Here is an 18909-nt window from a genome sequence, read left to right as displayed (position 1 = left end):
CAAGCAGATTCTGAAGAAGAGCCATGAACAAAGGACAATCAATCCCCAACACTCTCAACAGCAAGGAGGAGGCCTGGTACTCGCAGTTCTAGGCCAGGCCAGGCCCAAGCCACAACAGCTCACAGTGGGAACCAAATAAGGACAGACCTGTCCCTGAGTAGCCCTGGCCAATGAGAATGCACTAATATAATTGCCATTTGCTTAAGCCAAAATGGCATTGAAAATGACCTAACTTCCTTGGGGCTCCCTTCCCCCTTGGCTGTGTTTAAGAGGAGCTCACATGTCCTTCTCTGGGTCTTCACCATCTTGCCTTTGTATAGGATGGTGGGCCCCAGCATGCGGGAAGCTTTCTCAAGATAATAAATTCTCTTGCTGTTTGCACACATGGATGGTGGTCTTTTGTGGGACTTCTCCAGGACTCCAACAGTTGTGAGAGTTGTCACGAGGAAACTCTTTTCCCCAAAGTTGCACTGTGTTTAAAAATGTCAAAACAAAACTGCCCAGGGCCAGCCTCTGGAAGTTTGGGTCAGCACTGACTACTGCATTGTGCTGAGGGGATTTCCTTCTCTCCTCACACAGAAGTTTCTCTGTTGGGAGTAACATTTCCAGGGATTCCCCATAAGTGCTTAACCCAAGATTAGCTTCTGCTGGGAGCCCCAGTTCCATTTTGCTTTTTTCCGGAAGATCTTCCTTATTCTCCGCATCTAGAGAGCCTTCTTTCCTGTGTCTGCATATTCTGTCAACGAAAAGATCGCACGGGCAGAATCAGCTAGCATATCATTGCATGCCTACTACGAAGCCTTTCCCACAGTAGAAATTAGCCCTGCTCTCTCAATTTTAGAGTATGTTCACTGAAAATTTTAAAAATTAATAACTGTTACAAAAACAAACCTCCTGTCAAATTCTTACCCATCCTTCAAAACCACCAGAAATACCCGAGTCTGTGAGGTGTGTGTATGTGTGTATGTTTGTGTGTGCACACCTATGCATTTGTTTGTGGAGGCTGGAGGTTGCCATTTGCCTTCATCTTCTATCCCTGTCTTAGTGCTTGAGTTTCTTCCCTGAACCTGGAATTTGCTGTTTCAACTAGCCTGGCACTTTACCCACTGGGCCGTCTCCTTGGCCCCTAGACTCATCTTTGGATGTGCATTTGATTGTAGCAATAATCATGGTATAGAGGCTTGTGTTAACTGCCCTGTAGTGGAAGCTAAGTTGTGAGATGGAGGCGAATTATTTAACCCCTGCTAGGGACTGGAGAGGTGGCTTAGTGTCCAAGAGCACTGGATGATCTTCAGGGGACTGGGGGTTCAATTCCCAGCTCCTAAATGGTAGCTCATAACTGTCTGTAACTCTGGTTCCAAGTGATCTCTCATGCTTTCGTCACACACAAATGTAGTACACAGACACATAAGCTAAACACTTAAAAACATGTATCTGTTCAGCAACACAGAAGGAACTTGAGTTAGTCTGCTACTCTTGATCCTTCAGTGACGTGTGCGGTAACTAGCTTTGTTGCATAGCAATTCTGTACATTAAACCGGTTCTGTATATGACCTGGGAGTGGAGCTTAGACTGGAACCAGCTGGATAGAGCTCTCTCTGTTTCTATTATTCTACAAAAGCACAAGCATTTAAAATAGAATTATAGCAGCAACAACCATAAAAGGGCCTTTTGAAAGTATTCCAAGTTATAGCCAAAAGAATCCTTTGGTTTAAAGATTGATTTCATGGGTTTATATGTTTGTATGGTGTTTAATTAAATTGTTCTCAGTTTCTGATCTTGTAGGCCTTGTTTAAAGAAGGATTGGGGTGGGGCTGGGGACAGAGCTAATCCAAAGAACAAGCAAATATAAGCTCATGCCAGGCAGTGTCTGTAAGCTGAGCAAAACCACATTCCACCCAGCTACAGCTTCTCTGCTCTAAATGCAGACTCACTTAATCATCAGAACAGGAATTTCTGTGTGTAGTTGAATCCATGTGAGCTCTCATCAGATGTTTACTTTAATTTTTAATATTTCCTTTGTGAATTTCATACATATATGCAATTTGTTTGTATCAATCTTGCCCCCACCTCTTCCTTTTCACCCCTTCCAGATTCACTTCATCATCTACTTTCCTTTGTTATGAGTACTTATGTGTCTGTTGGGGGCGGGGCTGTGCGTGTGAAGGCAGGGTACCTAGAAGATGCTGGAAGGGGCATCCGATGCCCTCGAGCTGGGGTTACACATAGGTGTGAACTGCCCTCCATGGGTACTGGAATGGTATTTGGGGTTCTGCTAGAGTCATGCACGCTTTTACTCACGGAGACATCTCTTAGTCCCTCATCTACCTTCTTAACCGACAGAAACTATGCAGTTACATGAAGATCTACTTATGCTGTGAAATATATATATATATATATATATATATATATATATATATACACATACACATGTATATCTATATATATATCGTAATCGAACTTGAAGGCCATTACTGTAAATGACATGGAAAAGGTACTGAATCTTTATGACAAGAAAGACATTCAGGTCATTCATTTGCCATTTACAAACAGCTTTTGGTGGGCGTTTGCAACACTCTGGGTGGCAGATTCTTCACTCTCATAGCATGGCCATGAAGCCACTACCAGCCAGTGGCATTATCTTGTGTGACTTGGGTATATCTTGTGGCGGTCTGGATCTTTAATGTCCCTCAAAGCCTAGGTGCTGTGTGGAGAGCCAGGCCAACCAAAGGCTTTCCCAGAGGCCCTGATGAAATGACAATGGGTGCTATCTGTGTCTGCCTAGGAGCAAACTTGGCAAGGCCAGACTGGGGCTGGGGTCTAGACCTTGAAGGAGTTATGACTTTGGCTCTTGGAAACTTGGCTTTCCCCTAATGAGGCTGGTGTTATTAACCCCAACGCCATTGTGTGCTTGTTTTGTCGTGCTCGACACACCAGGTGCCCCTTGTGCAGCAATGCTCGACTGCTGACTTTGCCTCATGGCGTGATAGATTCTACCAGCTTCGCCTCACTTCTCTGGAGACAGTCTGTGAGGTGCCGTACGCTATAACAAGGTGCTTGGCAGCTCCTCAGCTTATGGCAGACCTGGTCCCCACTGTGCTTTCGCCACCTTTGTGGCTCATCCCTGGCCGCTGCACTCAACGGCTGCTGTTTAGAACCCTTGTTCCTGCAGCTTTGGGTCAGTGCTGAAGGTATGGTCACAGCACCTCTATTGGGAGGTGGAAGGCCCTTTCTGACGTGGGGCCAGATGGGACGTCTTCTGTCATTGGAGGCATCTGTTTGAGGGGTAGTGAGGAGCCCTGGCCATTCCTTGCTCTCATTTTGCTTCATGGCTACAAGTTTACAGATTTTGTTCCCATCACCAATCCTACCATTATGTACCGCCTTGCCATGGGCACAAGCAACAGCTATCATGGACTGGAATTTCCAAAACTACGAGTCAAAATAAACCTTTATAGCATTTAAGTGTCTCAGGCATTTTGTTACAGTCACAAAAACAAACAAACATAATATTGTTCAGAAAATGTAGCACTCCGGTGGCCAATGCACGTTTCCTGTGTTTCCAGGGCCCAGGAACTACTCTTATGTGATGTGCTCGCGTCGCTGGGCCCCGCATCAGTGAGCGGCTCCTCTGATCCACGTATTATTCACTTAAGCTCGGCAAATGGGAGAAATGGAGCTCACCTCTGCCTGTGTCATTTCTAACCGCATTGTTGCACTGCCGTGGAGAGCAGGTTGTTGAGGAAGTCAATGCAATGGCATAATTGAAATTATTAAGTCCATTCAGTCCCCAGGCAGGAGATCCCTCTCCCCCTCCCCACACCCAGTTTTGGCTTATTATTCTCATCTTATTTAAAAATAGCTTGGAGTCTGAGGCAGGATGGTGCGTTCTCTGGAGATGGGCTTGCTAACAACCCCCATCTTCAAATGGTCAGTGATAATAAACAAGGAACGGGATCTCCAATGGGGCAGAACATTAATAAGGGAAGATTTTAAAATTAATTTTTCAAGTTAATTAAAATGTCCAAAAGCACAATAAAACTGCAGAAAATCTGGCAAGGGAATGGCAGCTGGCCTGATTAATGCAAGCCAACTGTCTTTCGAGGGTAATCGTAATAATGATGAGATTATGGATATGGAAGACCCTGCTAGAAAGACGTGTGATACGAGCCGAATACAAACTGCATCCCAGTTACAATTTTATGGTGCACAATGGATCTTATTAAGGGGGAACAGCAGCAAGAATCACCACCAAATTGCTCAATAAAAGTATCGTGTAATTACCAGGGCTGCAAGCTGGAGCAACAGTTCCCCCTGTTGGTGGTCTATGTATGTGCTGCATCTGTTTCCAGTTTGCCAAGGGCCGTGGGTGGTAGCGCACTGTTTAGCTTCCCGCTAAGCTTGTGAGTGTGGCCTGAGGAAGGCACTGCACTGGCCTCAGGAGCCCCTTTCCATAGAGGGCTTCAGACATCAGTGCAGCTCAGCCTGATACCATTCACAGCGTCTGCAAAGGCCAAAGGAGGGAGAGACAGCTCAGTGGTTAACAGCAAGTACTGTCCTCACAGAGGCTTGAGTTTGGTCCCTCGCACCCACACAAGGCTGGTCAAAGCTGTAACTATGGTTGCAAGGGATTTAGTGCCCTCTTCTGGCCCCTGAGGGCACCTGCACACAGTGGTCTGAAAGCAGTTTAAAAAACCCTTCTTTGGTCTAAAAAGGGCCTAAGTAGAGGTGACTGGAACATACACTGAATTTAAAAACCAAGTGATGTTGATGTTGGTAAGACTGTGACAAGTTTTCTACCTGTGAGGTCTTAAACGTTTGAACAAACTGTTATTGTTAATATATTCAAGGCACATAGGAAGTAAGGGAACACCAGTCAGGCTTGGTGGGGGCTGTCACCACAGGAAACGGAGGCACCTACTGGGTGTGGTGGAGCACAGCTGTGATTCCAGCTGTCATGATGCTGAGACAGGAGGATTAAATTTGAGGGCAGAACAGGATACTTTGGGAAACCTGCTAGAGAGAGAGAGAGAGGCAAATGAGAGGTATTTAATGTTTTATCTCATATCTCATGCGCATATCTTACAGACTGGATCTCTTTGGGCATTTATATTTTTATTTTTAAAAATTTGTTGTCTTATGTGTATTTGTGTAGAGCACATGTACATACAGGTACCGGAGGTCAGAAGGGGCATCAGATCCGTTGGGGCTTGAGCTGTAATTGGCCGTGAGCTGCTTGATGTGGGGGCTGGGAGAGCCGAATCTGGGTCCTCGGCAAGAGCAGTGAGTGTCTCTCCAATCCCTCCTTGCGGCACATTTGAACCTAGTTACACGTTAGGAAATTGCTCTGGCTGTATGGTAGACTTGTAAGACAGACCATAAAAAGAATTTTAGGGTGCTTTAATATGCTTTGGTAGAACTAAGGGGGTAGCCATTATTTGAATGTGATGTTCTTCAAGAAAGAGTAGGGAGACAAGACTTTCAGGACGGAATGAGGTGGTGTTTAGGCACATGAGGAAGATTTAAACAGTGCCCACTTACACACCAACGTACGGAGGCTTCTCGGCCTCTGAGTGGGAGATAAGAGCTGGTTAGTTTAGTTTTAGCTCCTGGAAAGATTCTGAGCTCATGACCGTGGGATATAACTGGTTGATTGCTGTGAATTATCTTGGTGTGCGTGTGTGTCCATGTGTGTGTGTGTGCATGTACACATGTGTGCACATGCATGTAGAGGTCAGAGGTTAATGTTAGTGTCTTCCTCACTCACTCCATCCTCTTTTTTGACAGTGAGCCTGGAGCTCATTGGCTGGCCTGTGGGCCCCTGGTTTTGATCAATCTCTGCCATCTGAGTACCAGAGTTACAAACTTGAGTTGTACCTAGGTTTTATGTTTGGATGTTGGGATCCAAGGTTAGGTTGTTATGCTCACGTGGTGGCAGACTCTTTCCTGATACAACCGTCTTCCCGGTTCCTCCCCTGTATTCTCCCCTTATTGTTTGAGGTAGAAACTCCCAAACAAATCCAGAGCTCCTGGCTAATATCAACAGGGGGATTTGTAGGTAGGATTAAAGGAGGCCTATGAAACACCCTGATATTTTTATGAGTTTTGGAGCCTAAACTCTAGCTGTCTTGATCGTAGAGTAAGGGCTTTAAACACTGGCTATTCTCCAGTCCCAGTCCCTGACAGTTAAATGAGCATTAGTAAGATCTTCTGGATGGCTTCTTGACCTTGACAAAGTCCTCTTTTACCTCAGGGCACCTCATTTCTCCTCACAGACTCCTGTATTAGGGATCAAATTTAAGCCTGCCCCTCCAGGCTCCCCCTTGACTTCCTCAGGTGTCCTTGTCCCCTCTCTTTTCAGCCCATCCTTAGCTTTTGCTGGCCACCATTCAACATCTTTGCCCCCTCTGCTTGGGACTTCTTGAGGCCACACCTGTAAGTAGTCCTCCACCCTCCTATCATGTTGTTTCTCTTCCTCTCTGCCACAATTAATTTGGATATGTTTTTTGCTGTTCCTTCTTGAGGTCTTTTGTTGTTGATGTTGTAGTTGTTAAGTTTGGGTAAGGTGTTTTTTACTTTGTAACCTTAAATGCCAGGGGACCTAATAGAGGTCACCACACCCTTGGCTCTCCACAGGCTGGGAGACAAATCTCACTTCTCTTACGAAGTTGGTGAAAGGCAAACTTCAGATGAGCGGAGTAGGATCCTGCACTTCTCTTTTGCTTGATGAAAGAATTGCTGCAGAGCTTAGCTAAGATTCTGTTTAACAGAGAGCCAGAGTCAAGGCCCACAGAAGACCGCATTTCCCCGAGGGCAGTAAGATTTAAAAAAAAAAAAGTTCTATTTTTTTCACATAAACACGGGAAATCCTGGATCAAGCATTTACATATGTCTCTTTCCGGAGAGCTGCGTAAAGAGTGGAATAATGTAGGTTATAGATCTCCAAGAAAGAACGTTTTATGATCCATCAGAATTAGGGATAACGCTCATCTCTGGGTCAGGTTCTCTTTTGATTTCTTTTTTCATTGCAATAAAATGTAAATTTCAGAGCATCAAGAGGTAGCGACCAACTGAACGAGATTTTATTGTCTTTTTATATCCTACACAACTCAGTAAAATACCACCTGGGCATTACTCAGCCTCTGCCTGAAGGTGAATGAGTCCCTTCAGTGCTCACCGTGTCTGGGGTTCAGAACTGGCTCAGTTCAGTTTGTCACTGGGAGAAGAGGGGGTTGCCTTGCATCCAGTTGGCGCAGGAGAGCAACCATCCTAACAGGCATAGGACTTTAGCCTTCCTGCTGTTCTGCTTAGGACAGAAATTGCAGGCTAGTCGGTGACACCAAGACTCAACACTCCCCTTCTTTCTTCCCCGGAGCCCTCTCCTTAGAACCAGCAAACTTCTGATTGTGAGGCACCTTCACAGTGCCTCCTTTCCATGCCTCCTCCCCTGATTTCTCAGACCTGGTGAGGTGTACCCTGCTTGCTGAGTTCTGGCTTTCTATTCCCTATGCTGTGATTCTTTTCTGCTCTGTAACCCAGAGGCTCACTCTTATACACGCTCAACTTATACCCCTTGCCCACTTAGTCTCCTCAGCTCCCCCTCATTCCTGCTGTGTTTCCATAAGTATTTTGGAATACTTCTAGATTTCCCCAGCCATTGCAACCCCTCAGCTTCCACCCTTCCTGGTCTCCGTTTGTTTCTTCCCATGCCCTTTGATTGAGGATAGTCAGAGCAGCTCACCGCTGCCAATTTCTGGGTGTCCCATCTTTTCCTGTGCTTCTCCTTCCAACTTTTCCAGTCCTGGAGATTCTGGAGTCTTCTAAGTTGGACCCTGTGCCCTTGTAGATGGACCCTTACTAAATCCATAAGCTTTTGGTCAAGGTTCACAGTTTCTTTTTGCAGCTCAGCTCTTGGACCCAAATGCTTGGGATCTTCCAACGCAATTCTCTTTAATGTTTTGTTTCTGTCCAACCTTCTGTGGCCATAGAAATCTTTTGGGGCCTATATATGTCTCCAGGAACTTGTACTTACAGATCTATTTTGCAGATCCCTAAACTCAAATGCATTTAAGGGGTGATGTGTGAGGCACTTGAGTGGTTTGCTGAGGATGGGTATTTAGGAAGCTGATGGGACTGCGGAGATGCTTCTAGAAAAGATCCTAAGTGAACCTCAGTAGAAGAGCTCTTGACTTCCATTCTTTTCAGAAGTTATAGTGCTGTGGTTCCTGCCCAGTTTGAAATGTTCTATCTTCTAGGGAAGCTCCTTAAGACTGAAAGTCAACAACTCAAAATGGCTTCAGGAAGTCCCTGAAACTGATCAGATTCACTAGGCCCCTCCTTCCAAAGAGTAAATAATAAAGACTTTGGAGATTTATTCTCAGAGTCTCAAGCTGCAAAGAAGACTCAGAGCAGATCAACTGGCTAGAAGAACCAGAACCAGCCTAGCTACCTGGAGGGCCTTCAGGTCAGCAGAGCTACCTGTAAAGGATACTCTAACTTGTTGAGTTGCCTGCGAGCTGTGCAGTGTGTTTCAGGTTCCCAGAGCTGTCACTCATGATGTGGTGAACTTGTGAAGTTCCTGTAAGTATCTGGTGTAAGAGGTCCTTCTGTATATGTGTTGCTTTCATTGGTTAATTCCTGATAGGGCAGAACTTAGGTAGGCGGAGAAGACAGAACTGAATTCCGGGAGGAAGGAAGCAGAGTGAGAGAGAGCTGCCATGGAACTGCCAGGTTAGACATGCTGAATCTTTCCCGGTAAGCCATGACCTCGTGGTTACATACAGATTATCAGAAGTGGGTTGATTCAAGATGTGAGAGTTAGCCAATAAGGGGCTAGAAATAATGGGCCAGGCAGTGTTTAAATGAATACAATTTCTGTATTCTGTGATTATTTTGGGTGTAAGCTAGCCTGGTGGGCCAGAACAAAGGGCCCACTCTCCATATCTCCTCACGTATATACTCTTTGTGTGTGTATTGCGTCTTCCCAGGAAAGGTCTGCCATACAACAGCAAGATGTAAGCAAAGTTGTGCTTGCTTGGCAGAGGTGCTTTGGTTGTTTTTGAACTACAGTTTCCAGGGAAACTCTTTCTTCCTCTGGAACTCTGTTTCTAGAGTGACAGGTCTACTGTCCTTTCTGCTCGCAGGTCTCACAGGAAGGTATGGAAGGGCCAGCTCTCCATCTCACACAGTGCAGATAACTTGTGTGAGTGTTGTGTAAGGTAGGCATGTTGGGGTGAGAAAGACCCTGTGAGGAGCTCTTTACATTCATGAACTTGTTTGTCCTTCAGAAAAAGAGCTCAGTTTACTCCTTTAGTTTTCTGAGAGCCAGCGTGCAATGTCAGAGCCTGGTGGCCTCTTCAAGGCACCATGGAGGCAAGACACCATGCATTTGGTAGACAGAGGCAGTTCTCAGTGAATGAGGAAGTGCTGTGAGCTCAGATGGAACCCCAGGAAAGCTCATTTGGGTGCTGCTGTTGGATCCCATGTGGAACTGCTCACTTTTTGCTCTGACTCTGTTTAGCCTATGACTGGTCCTGGGGCCCACATTTCTGTTCCACCATCCCATTGTGAGAGCCCCACTTTGTCTCCATGTTTCCTGCACACAGAGCCATCTTCTTTGAGACTGGGCTACTGGAAATTGTATTAGAGTCTGATATGGGGCTCTTCAAGTAGCGCTCAGGACCTGTTGGGTACCCACCTCATTCTAGTAGCATAGCTGTCTTCTATACGGACAGTGGTCCATTCCATCAGGCAACACTGAAGCTTCACAGTTGGCAGACAAGGCCTGGCTCACCTCCTGTGAGCTTCACACTCATAGGATGTGTAATGCCTCTCTTTGCAGATATAGAAGGACTTGAGTAACGCCAAAAGCAGAGGATGACCTGATGTAAACACAGTTCAGATCCCCAACATTGCTCTTACCTCACCAAAAACCTAACAGGCCTGTCTTCTACAAATATGCCTTAGTCCATTCATCTTAGACAGGGTCTCATGTAATCCAGGCTGGCCTCAAATTTACCATGTGTAAAGTTTATAGTTGAAGATGACCATGAACTTCTAATCCTCCTCTGCCTCTCAAGTGCTAGGTACGTGGTATTATGTGTATGTGGCACCAGGGATCAAACTCAAGGCTGTGAGCATGCTAAGCAAGCATCCCACCCACAGAAGCACACCCCAGGCCCTGAGCACTGTTATGTTCAGGCTTACGCTTGCTTGAAAATCCTCATTCTAATCTAGAGAGAACTTTTTTTCCTGATTAGGAAATCAGGAAATTTTTTTCCTGATTAGGAAATCAGGAAATTTTTTTCCTGATTTGAGCAGGATTTTTCTGGTTTCATGTCTCAGGAAATTTCTTAGTCCCAGGTAGAGCCAGATGATAGGTCGTCACTCTCTCCTCAAGTGTTTCCGCAGACCCTTACATCCGTTTTTGAGCATTTCGCATTGTGTTTGGGTCTTTCTGTTGGCGTGTGGACCCCATGAAGGCAAGGCATCCATTTTGCTTATTGTATCTATCCTCATGCCTGTATTGAGGAGGAACCCAGGATCTTGGCTAAACTTGAATTGCTGCTTAAGGCTTAGGCACTGGATAAATGTCTATGCTCTTAATTTAAAATTGTATTTAGGGGGCTGGAGAGATGGCTCAGTGGTTAAGAGCATTGCCTGTTCTTCCAAAGGTCCTGAGTTCAATTCCCAGCAACCACATGGTGGCTCACAACCATCTATAATAAGGTCTGGTGCCCTCTTCTGGCCTGCAGACATACACACAGACAGAATATTGTATGCATAATAAATAAATATTTAAAAAAAATTGTATTTAACATTTAAAATTTGAAATATGTAAGTATTTCAATTAAATAAGTATATATTTATTTATATATTCAAGTAAAATAAGTATAATATAATATTTTGATAAGCATGTATTGATTATAGCACAATTGTTTCATATTAGATAACATACCCATTACCTTGTAGACTTTAGTAATGAGAATATTTGAAACCTATTCTTCTAGCAAACTCAAATATATGTTCACCTCACCATGCAATAGCTCATCTCAGGCCATGGTAAAGAATGTTCTCTTCCCTATTTTAGTTTTAGCATATAGATTAGATGATATGTTATTTGTGGAATGCATATGTGCAAGTTGCTCATCTTTGACAAGGTCCCTTTTTGCTCCTGGAAAGGACAATTGGAAAATCAAGCTTTCGCAGTGAGTGTCAGTGGAAATTTCTGTGTTTAAAAACTGATGACTTCCTTGGTTGGGTTTGAGGGTTGAGGGGAATCCTGAGGGTTGAGCCCAGGACCTCACACATGCTAGGCAAACCCTCTGCCACAGTGTAACACATCCTTTGCTCTCTTTTTACTTTTTAACTTTGAGTCAGACTCTAAGTGGCCCAGGCTAATTTTGGACTCACTTTATAGATCAGGCTGACCCTCCTGACTGAGTTTCTTGAATAGCTGGAATTTCTGGTCGGTGCCACTTGGCCCAGTCTGGCAGTTTTTATAAATGCTTTTGGTAGCTAATTAGAAAACACTGAGGAGTCTATATCAAGTCATAGTTCTATCACTGGAGATAATCACCAACATTTACACATATTCTGTAAAGAATAAACACTAAATCATAATTTTGTGGTTGGTTTTCTTTACTAAATAAAGTAAACACTTTTCCTCATCAGGGAAATGTAATTATAAATGTCCAATATAATTATACATGAATTTAAACATTTTCTTTTTAGGGATTTATTCTTATTTTAGTTTTAAAAGAGTGTGTGTGTGTGTGTGTATGTGTGTCTGTTGGATTTTCTTTTAGCCCCGCGTTGGAACACCAAAATGTTGTTGGTTGTTTTATTCTTTTTACTCTTAGCTCTTTTGGGGGGCCCATATCAACTGTATTCAATTCCCCTGAGCTCTGGAATGCCAATGCTTGTGATGTAGCAGGCATTTTTACTTAATTTTTTGTTCCTGCTTAATGTACTGATTGCTCAAGGACTCACCAGTAGGCAGAAACTGTTAAAGGAGATAGATGTATACTTTTTCCAGCTTTCTCAGGTGCTACATGGAAACACTACCCCACAATGGTATACCATCATGTTGGATTTTCTTTATTGTAACCCCACATTGGGTGCAAAAATGTTGTTGGTTGGTATTTTTCTTTTGACTCTTTGGTTCTTTTGGTCTTTAGGGGCCTACCACCCGGTTCTCAAATAAATCACCCATGGAGGCTTGTTATTACTTATAAATGCCTGGTCTTAGCTTGGCTTGTTTTTAGCTAGCTTTTCTTAACTTATCCCATTTACCTTTTGCCTCTGGACTTTGACCTTTCTCTTTCCTCTGACGCTTACTTTCAGTCTTACTCTGTGGCTGGCTGACTAGCTGGGTGGGTGGCTGGCCCCAGTGTCCTCCTCCTTTTCTTCTCTCTTGCTCCTTACTCTCTTCCAGATTTCTCCTTCTATTAATACTCTCTGCCTGCCAGCCCTGCCTATCATTTCCTCTGCATCACTATTGGCCATTCTGCTCTTTATTAGACCATCAGGTGTTTTAGATGGGTCCAGAATTACAGCTTCACAGAGTTAAATGTAACACACTTTAAACAAACTTAAAATAATTTTCTACATCTCCCCCCTTTGTCTAAATAAAAAGAAAGGTTTTAACTTTAACATAGTAAAACTATATACAATGAAACAATTATCAAGTAAAAATTAATTTATAATAACCAGTCAATTTGCATTTGTCAAACTTAGAGGAAATACTACATGTGTCTCTTTTTGTGTATCTGTGTCTCTCTGTGCTTATGTGTGACTGTGTCTCTGTGTATGTGTGTCTCTCTGTGTCTGTTTTTATGTTTTTTTGTGTGTGTGAATGAACATTCTTGTGGGTTGAATGCGAGTGTGTGTAGGTCAGAGGACAGACAGCCTCAGATGTTTCGGCTTGTTTCCCACCTTGTTTGAAGCAGGGTCTCGGCTGGCTGTTGCTGTGCCTACAACAACTGGCTCTTGCGCCTCCAGGGGTTCTCCCGTCTTTCCACATTTTCTCAGAGGAGCAATGGCATCATTGACACATACTGTACTATCTGGTTTTATATGGGCTCTGTGAATTTGAACCCAGTTCTTCACACTTGCATGGCATGCGCTTTTACCCACCAAGCAATCTTCAAGGCTTTAAGAATGTTAATGAAAGCCAAAAGTAGGTTCATTAGTTTTATATTAATGTTTCTGTAATCTACATGATTTAACCATGTAAATACAAAATGAATATATATGGCTAAGCAAAATTAAGACCATCTCAAATGAAAGACAGGAAAGAACCTCTCATTAGTTATGGAGGTTACCTTTATTAGTACTTTGGTGTCTGTCTCTCTGAACTCCTTTCTGTATGTTCATACACACACTTTGAGACATGTTGCTAATGAGTCCAGGTATCTCGTACTTTCTGACAATTTATGGTTTTCATTTTTGAAACGCTCCATGTGTTTGTATGTTTCTCTGTGTGGGTTTCAATTCTTCAAATGAAGTGATATGACCACTTTAGCATATTAAAGCTACTAAATTATTCTGTTATAAAACTAGCAATATCTTCTTCTGAATTTAATTTCTTTTGGTCATGATTTTCTCTCCAGAACTTTAAATTTTAATGGAGTCTAATATACCAATATTAACATTTTAGTTTCTGCCTTTGTCTTAACACAAGAAAGACCGTGGCTAACCCCAAACTATATTTTAAAAAATCTATGGCTAAGTATGAATTTCCTTGTTTATATTTTAATTTTAAATCTGTCTGGAATTCATCTGGTAAAAGGAATTATATAGTAAGGATAAAAATTTACTCTTACTCTCTCTCTCCCTCCCAGAAGGATAGCTAATTATTCCAGCATCTTTTCCCCTTTAATTAGAAATGCCAGCTTTAATATATATATATATATACATATATATATATACTTATTTCACTGTTATTGTTATTTTCTAAAGGACAATCACAATTTTGAAGTTTTTTCCTTTAATGGTAAAATTTAGAATGGTCTAGTCCCCCAGGAGCAGTTTCACTTTTCTTTTTAAGGACATTATCTGTCTCTTTACTCAGGGCTGATCCCCTGCTGCCGTCTTCAGTGAGTGGACTGGGTAGGGGCAGTGTAGTCAGAGCTGATCCCCTGCTGCTGTCTCCAGTGAGTGGACTGGGTAGGGGCACTGTAGTCAGAACTGATCCCCTGCTGCAGTCTCCAGTGAGTGGGCTGGGTAGGAGCACTGTACTCAGAGCTGAGATTGGCTGCTTTTCCTCTGTCATGTAATGTGGTTTATTTTATTTTGTCCGGAATATATATATATTAAAACATTGACAAGGAGATAAAGGTTCAAAATAGTGCAGACCTCCAAGTTATATTTGCTTCCTATTATTACTTGTTAAACGAGTGTCTGAACTTTTAAAAGGGGGATTTTAGGGATGTAGCTCAGCAGTATAGGGCTTGCCTAATGTGCAAAGGACCCCAAGTTCAGTTCCCATCAGGAGTTGGAAGGCTTGGAACTTAGACTTTTTTGATCAAATGATTGCCCAATTTAGTAGGATTCTGCATAGAGTTAAAGGTTTAGATTTTTCAGATACTAATGGCAGCCTTTGTTCTTTTCCTTTTAAGTATCCACATTATTTTATTTCAGATGGGTGTATTACATATAGATTGTTGTTTGGTTTTCTTATTTATTTTGGCAGGTTTCTTTTTTCTTTGCATTTATTGTTCTACCCATTCTATCTGTACGACAGTTAATTCTTGTCATTTCACTTGATTCAGAATCACCTCTGAACTGGAGTACTTTTGGGTGTGCCTCTGGGTATTTCCTCAGATAGGATTAAGGAAGCGGGGAGATTAATATGGGTGCCACCACCTCATGAGCTGAATAAAAAGGTAAGAAGAGGAAAGCCAGTAGGGTACAAGCATCTTTTGTTCACTTTCCTGATTTGCCCAGATGGGGGCAAGCAGATCTCCATAGCTGCTGCTGCAGCCTCTAGCCGCTCTTGCTGCTGTGCCTTCTATCCCAGGTGCTGTGCCTTCCACCCCAGGTGCTGTGCCTTCCACCCCAGGTGCTGTGCCTCCCACCCCAGGTGCTGTGCCTTCTATCCCAGCTGCTGTGCCTTCCACCCCAGGTGCTGTGCCTTCCACCCCAGGTGCTGTGCCTTCCACCCCGGCTGCTGTGCCTTCCACCCCAGGTGCTGTGCCTCCCACCCCAGGACCCCAGGTGCTGTGCCTTCCACCCCAGGTTCTGTGCCTTCCACCACAGGTGCTGTGCCTTCCACCCCAGGACCCCAGGTGCTGTGCCTCCCACCCCAGGTGCTGTGCCTTCCACCCCGGCTGCTGTGCCTTCCACCCCGGCTGCTATGCCTCCCACCCCAGGTGCTGTGCCTCCCACCCCAGGTGCTGTGCCTCCCACCCCAGGTGCTGTGCCTCCCACCCCAGGTTCTGTGCCTTCCACCCCAGGTTCTGTGCCTTCCACCCCAGGTTCTGTGCCTTCCACCCCAGGTTCTGTGCCTTCCACCCCAGGTGCTGTGCCTTCCACCCCAGGACCCCAGGTGCTGTGCCTTCCACCCCAGGACCCCAGGTGCTGTGCCTTCCACCCCAGGACCCCAGGTGCTGTGCTTTCCACCCCAGGTGCTGTGCCTTCCACCCCAGGTGCTGTGCCTCCCACCCCAGGTGCTGTGCCTCCCACCCCAGGTGCTATGCCTTCCACCCCAGATGCTGTGCCTTCCACCCCAGGTGCTGTGCCTTCCCCATCATGATGGACTTAAACCATGACCCAAGACAAACCTTTTCTTCTTTAACTTGTATCTTGCCAGGCGTTTGGTCTCTGTGATAAGGACAGTTGCTGCTGTAGCCTGACTGTGATGTTGACTGTGCTTGTTCCTATCCAGTTTGTGTTGAGGGCCAATCACATTCCCTGCTCCTTGTTCCTCCTCTATTTGACCCATTTCTTGACTTGGTACTCTGCTTGGATTGATTTGACCAGTGCAGTGTAGATGCGAACAACAGTGTCCTGATATGGACAAAGGCTTATGAAGCACATGAGTTAGGCTTGCCTCTGAGCTACTGTCCTCTGGCAATGGAAGCCCCAATGACAGCTGCCCATTCATGAAAGGGAATGTGGAACGAGAAGATGCAGGGAGCCAAGCAGAAACTAGCTAAGACCAACAAAGCTGCAGTCCACCTGGGCACGTATGAGCAAGTGATGAATGTTTGCTAACAGAAAGCATGGGGATGGGGAGTTGTTTGTTACTATGGTTACCACATGTGCTTCTCATTTCCCATGCATTCTTAAAAATAATGTTCTTTCTTCTTTTTGTCCACTATTTATCAGCAAAAGCCATCAGGAGGCTACAATGAAGTAAGCAAGCCAAGGAAGATGGAGGTCTGTGTGTGAGGTGGCTAAGTAAGGCTGAAGGGTGAGCTATGTCCTGTGGGATGGGAAACTACGGTGAGGATAGTAGTGGCCATTTATCCTTTTTATTTAGTAGATATTTACTTTAATTCTATCTATCTATCTATCTATCTATCATCTATCTATCTATCTCTGTGTATGTGTGTGTGTGTGCGCGCGCGCTCGTGCACACATGCACACGTGCACAACTTTGTGTGGGTTCCCGTGAAAGCCAGAAGAAAACATTGCATCCTGTGGAGTTGGAGTTACAGTCAGTTGTGAACTCCCTGATGTGGGTGCTGGGAACTGGGCTCAGTTCCGCAAAAGCAGCAAGTGTGTGTATGTATGTGTGTGTATGACTCTAGTGTGTATATTTATTTGGCAGAGAGAGACCTTAGGTTGCCTTCCATTTGTTTGAGGCAGGATATTTTGTTTGCTGTTCTATACACCAGACTAGCTGGCCCACAAATTTCTGGAATTCTCCTGTCTACACCTCCCTTTTCTCTATAGTAGTGTTGTGGTTACAGGCCTATGAAGACATGCTAGCTTTATGTGGGTTCTGGGGATCTTACGTTAGGCTTTTGTGTTTGTCTTCAAAAGCTTTACCCACTGAGTAGCCTCTCCAGTCCAGAGCAAGTTATCAGTCTGTGGGGAAGATGGGGAATGCTAGAACTGAGGTTGCCAAATAAAAATACAACCCACAATTTAGAACATATTTATATAAGATATTATTAATTTGTTATTTTAAGCTAAAACCTCTTTTATATTTATTTTGTGTGTATACACACAGGCATGGGGGGTCAGAGGCAGCTTGTAGGAGCCAGGAGTTAGTTTTCTCCTTCTAATGTGGGTTCCAGGGATATAACTCAGCTTTGATGGCAAGCAGCTTTACCTACTGAACAATCTTGTCTGCTAACCTGTGCAGTTGAATTTGAATTTAACTGGGCATTTTGTATTTTACATGATACACTTAGGTAAAAATAACCCTGTAACAGCAGATTGTAGTGGGAGGTACTAACAAGAACTCACATGGGTGTGTTTGTGTATGATGTATACATATGTACATTATTGTAGCTCTGTTCATCTTCAGGGTTTGGAGGTAATGAGACTCAAGTAGCTGTGAGTTCATGTAACATCTGGCTGTCAAATTCTCTCAGGCTTCCAGATTCTTTTAGTAGGGCTTGTGTTTGTACCTTAACTCCAAGGTTTGAGATGGAGAACTGAGAAATGATAAGAACCTTCTCTGTCACAACTTGCTCAAGGAATGATAGGGGCACAGGGCCAGTTTGCAGCAGCTACCCTAGCTGGCTCTGAGATGGTATGAGTATCAAATTACATGATAATTGAGCATCAACTTAAAGAGCAATTTTAACATTACCCAACACACAATGGGTGTGTTTAAGTCTATATTGATATAGTAAATTAAGATAGAGGAAGACAGGTTTTTTTTTTGTTTAAATTGAAGGGTGTTAATAGAAATTTATTATTTAGTCACTTTAATAGTAATAACCAATACAGACAAGAAATATGGATGCAAAGTTTATTGTGCGATTTGGGGGCAGAAGAAGAAAATTTGACAGACTTGTAGAGTATCTTCCTAAAGCTACTTATCTAGCACAGAAGAGAACAAGGCATCTTGCAATAGACAAAGATCCACCATGCTGCAGACATCAGAGGCATGTCACGAGGAACAACACAGAGGGCATTGAAGGCCATCCAGGAGGGGCCCTTAAAGAGAACATGCTCTCCGTGATATTCTCTGTCTAACTGTGAGAAAACACTGGGCAGGTATTTACCAAGAGATATTTTACAAGATGACTAATTTGTAATGAGGAAAAAAACATGAAGACCATGGGCGCTAAGGAGACCCAGGAATTATTCCAGGCAAAAGAAAAAGAAACTGGGGAAAGGTAGTGTGGACCCGGGATCAGTCAATGGCTGCAGTGCGTTACATAGGGAATGATGGTGTGGACCCGGGATCAGTCTGTGGCTGTAGTTCGTTATTGTGATGTGGGATTCTGAGAATTCTCTGCATTATTTTTTCAACTTTTGGTAAAACTAGAATCTCCCTAAAAGTTATCAGATTGTGCGCTGATTATATGTATTCTATATTGGCTTAAAAAACATTTTATCTTTCTTGAATTTGTTTGCCCTGTGTGTTTTAGGATATTGCTTGCTTTCTTTCCCATCCAGGTGCTGGTGATGGGCTTTGGTTGAGAATGAGGAGGATGGCATATGTGGACTCGTCCTCCGTATTTAATCCTCTGTTCCGAAGATGCTCTGAGACTCTTCTTTTGCCTTAGACAGGTATTTGAGAATTGCGAGATGTCTTTTTTGACCCTTCATAGTGGCAGCTTCTTAGGTAACATGATGTATTGAACTGGCCTCAGTTTCTCTTAATTGGCAGATGAGCTTTCTGCTTGTTTTCAGGAGGCCTCTGAGGTGAGAGTGCTCTTCAGTCTTTCTGTGATGGCTTCTTCATTTCTGCTCCCCCACACACATGTACATTCATCTAAG

This window comes from Microtus oregoni, unplaced genomic scaffold, assembly GCF_018167655.1.
Source record: "Microtus oregoni isolate MIOR12 unplaced genomic scaffold, Mior012 000011F_ref0000422, whole genome shotgun sequence".
Classification (NCBI taxonomy): domain Eukaryota; kingdom Metazoa; phylum Chordata; class Mammalia; order Rodentia; family Cricetidae; genus Microtus; species Microtus oregoni.
Note: the sequence above shows the minus strand (reverse complement) of the source record.